The sequence below is a fragment of the Solanum stenotomum genome, chromosome 3 (assembly GCF_019186545.1).
Source record: "Solanum stenotomum isolate F172 chromosome 3, ASM1918654v1, whole genome shotgun sequence".
Lineage (NCBI taxonomy): Eukaryota > Viridiplantae > Streptophyta > Magnoliopsida > Solanales > Solanaceae > Solanum > Solanum stenotomum.
In genome coordinates, this window is record NC_064284.1 from 47,142,632 (window position 1) to 47,146,581 (window position 3,950).

General features: G+C 28.0%; 1 non-coding gene across 1 annotated transcript; it reads left to right on the forward strand.

The window, feature by feature from the left end:
- Nucleotides 1-930: 930 nt before the first annotated feature.
- TRNAQ-UUG (transfer RNA glutamine (anticodon UUG)) lies at nucleotides 931-1,002 on the forward strand. The gene has a single exon. It is a non-coding gene; the product is annotated as a tRNA-Gln (tRNA).
- Nucleotides 1,003-3,950: the final 2,948 nt, after the last annotated feature.

Genomic DNA, 3,950 nt, shown 5'->3' on the forward strand with positions numbered 1-3,950 from the left:
CATTGGTGCCCCTGCCATCCAAAAATTAATGTGAATATGCCCTTCACTCTAACGGAAGACTAAATAGGGACACGTGGCACAATCTTATCCGTCGATCCAATATTTAATAAATGTCGGATCGATGGATAAGATTGTGACACGTGTATGTCCGTTAGTATAAAGGGTATATATGCTCTAGTTTTTGGACGGCAGAGGCACCAATGTCCCAAAAGTATGATGGAGGGTATCTGCACACCATTTACGATAGTTTGGGGTATATTTGTCCTTTTTCCCATTTATATATTAGTTGTCTTGAGAATTTTAATGACGCATGGACAATTTCTATGGTCAATGGTGCCTCCAAAAAAAAATTCACATGTCTCAACAAAGTACAGTCATGTTGAATGTCACGTCAGCACAAAAGGTGCACGAAAACGCATAAAGAATAAGTTTGGAGGAAGGGGGTAATAGGACCCTAGTTACGTTAAATTTTGTCACTGAGATTTCTATCATAATTTAGAGGGTACTTATATCTTATCTCATTATGTTTTGGTCATGAAAAATTCAAATCCAACTTAAAGTTATATTTCAATTTGTAAACTAGGTTATAAAATGTTTTAAATCATTTTGCACTTTGAATTTGTATATTAATACATTCAATTATGAACTTTATTTCAAATTCTCTTTGTCAAAAGTATAATCAAACACAAGGCAACTCCATAAATTACAAATACATGAATAATTATTTAAAATTTATGACCATACACCTACTAAGTCAAATTATTTTCAAAGTTAAAAATAAATTCTTTACTTTCAACGAACAAATAGGACATAAAGCTAGAACAGAAGGAGTAGTATTATCTATTATTGATATAAATTATATATAAGATGAAAGTCAATTGACACATATTGTAGAGTTATAGAGACAATTGACTGCAGATGACATAATGTGGTTCTATGGTGTAGTGGTTAGCACTCTGGACTTTGAATCCAGCGACCTGGGTTCGACTCCCGGTAGGACCTATTTTTGTTTTGTAATCAAAGGGTTTACCATGAATTCTTGTGGATCTTAAAAATTCAATTAGAAACATGATCTTGTTATTACTATACATAAATGGAGCAATGAAAAATTGAAATTTTTATAATTGGGGAAATGGTTATAGAATGTAATTGCTTCCAAATGTATTGATTTATGTACTTTATATTGAATAAATTACTTAGTTTTAACTTTATCTATAGTAAGACGGTAGTAGCGGATCAAAAATTATCATAAGGGAGGTTTGAAAAATAAAAATGTATTATTTAAAATTTGAAGTTGGAACCTCGATATGAATTTTGAACCTGTCTCAATTTTGAATCTGATGTTTATCACACCCCTTTTTTGCACGGCGAAAAGGGTTTTTCCAATTTAAGTGATGGTATTGAATAGGGATTATTTTTAATTTTTTCAGAGTCACCACCTGGAATTGAGTTATGGTGTTCCAAGTCACCTTTTTGTTTAATTCCTAATCAAAAAGAAATGACTCTTTATTTGGTCTGCGAACTAGAAATTTAGGAAAGGAATTTTGTTGACCGACGGGAAGGTATTAGGCATCCCTCGAGTCCCGTGGTTCTAACATGGTCGCTTTTATTGACTTCTACTTATCTTAACTATTTTTTTGGATATATTTTTATAGGCCATGATTTGCTCGCATTTTTTATCTATTGAACTTTCATTTGGTCTCAACCTAGATACGTAACCGCATTCTTGGTCTTGACGTTTAGAGACATAATTGTCTTCTTCGCATTGCACCTAATAATTGTCTATAAATCTTACTTTGAATTAATAAAAGTTATTTATATTTTTGAACAAGGTGCGTCACCACATCCTTTAGTTTTTTCTAATGTCTCAAGAAAGATGTGTAACCACATTCTTAATTGAATTCAAGATAATAAAAATTCTTACTCCTATTTTTATGAATTCAAGATAACAAATCTTTTTGTTCTATTATTATATTAATCAATGATATTTTTAATTAAACTAGTCCCTATATCCGAGGATTCAACCAACCTAAAATGGATTAAATTTAAGTTCAATAATATAACTTATTTGTTTGTTTATCGGGTAATGACTCATTTATCCAAAAATACATAAATTAAAATAACCAATTGACATCAATATTAAGCTACAACAATGTCATAAAAATAGTGGCTTAGGCACAACTAAAATTGAATAACAATAATTAAAAAAAAAAATCCTTACATAATAATAGGATTTTATTCATCTCTTAGAGATGTGCACGAAGAAATAACATAAATAATAACTCAAGATGACTAAACATGTGAGCAGTTTATTTAATCTCTCAAAGTAAACTTAAGATGTCAATATTCATTTTAATCAAATTATGAATGAAACAAAACTATATAAAAAAAAAAAAAAAAAAAACTTACCACATAATTACATCAAATTCCATAAATAAATTAAGAGTAAGGTAAAGTTGAATACCACAAAATCTTGACCGAAGCTCGATTAAAACGTCAACGAAGCTTTTATATGTTGTATGTGGTGGTATATGTATTGTGTTTATACGAAAATAGTAATGAGAAGGAAGAAAAAATGTGAATGTGTTGGTCAATATTTGAAAGAAAAATAAATATGAAATGTTTCTTTTTTTCTTTTTGTTCTGGCGTGAGTTCTTTTTGGGGTTCTGATTTATTTTTGGTCCGTGTATGTTTGTGTGTTGTGCATATATGGGAAATGTGGGTGCTGTTTCTTCTTCTTTTCTTTTTTCCGTATCTGGGTATTAGTGAATGTGTATGTATATAGGAATAGTTGTGGGAGTTGTGGGACATGGAAAGTGGGGTAGAAAGGGAAGTGGAGTGGGGTTAATGGGGTGAGGGTAGTGGTAGGTTATTATTATTTCTTAATTAATATAACATAATATAATCAATTATATTTTAAACTAACAAAAAAATGAATAGCTAATAATAAATTATAATTAAGAAATACTAGTTTATTTATTAAACTAAAATTAAAATAAACATATATTTTTGTTATTTTCAAATCTTTTGAAAAAATAAAATAATAAAAATAAAACTTATCAAAAAATATAATTATGTTTTCGTTGTTTCAAATCCTTTAAAATAAACTTAATAAATAAGGTAAAAGTCAAACTATTTAATTTAGATTTTTATAAAATATTTAAGCTCTAAAAATGATGTTAAGTTCGGTCAAAAATTATGTGTCTACAGTGTTCAAAGGGTTCAAAATCTATATATGTACACAATTTTTTAAAACAAATACTTTATATAAACTGTGTATTTTTTTTAATCAAAGAAGTTCATGTGAACACCAATCTACCCTCTAAATTGTCTCTCTATGTAAGAAACGGTCGAACGAATTCTTTCTATGTTATTATCAGTGTTTTAAAAGGCAGAGGTGTGAGGTGGACATTTTACTTAATATAGGGCGAGACGTAAGCCCTATGGATCTTTATGTTTTTAATTTAGAATATAGTATAATAATATATATAATAATAGAATTGTAAAAATACATAAATAATTTGAAATAATTACAAACATAATTAAAGTACTCATAGAAAATAAAACTTCTAACATGATTATGCAAGTATAAATAATCTAACATCTTAACTTTCTAATAAAAGAATCAGTATTTCTAAAATAAAAAAATTATCATACTATACAATTTATCCCCTTAAAAGAAAATAATCAATAAAACTTACAAGTATTAAAATAAAAACATTACTCCATCATGAATAAAAATAAAATTACTTTCAAAGAGCTAAATAAAACATAAAAATTTTGAGACATATGTCAAAACTGCGAAGAGCAATGATAAGTGAAAAAGTAAAATTTCACTACGTATTTTTTTAAGAAAATATTACATAATATATAATCACATTCACAGTGTTACCAAATAGTAAAAATGTGATACTACAACTTGTTATTTGAGTTACTATCAATCTTCTTAT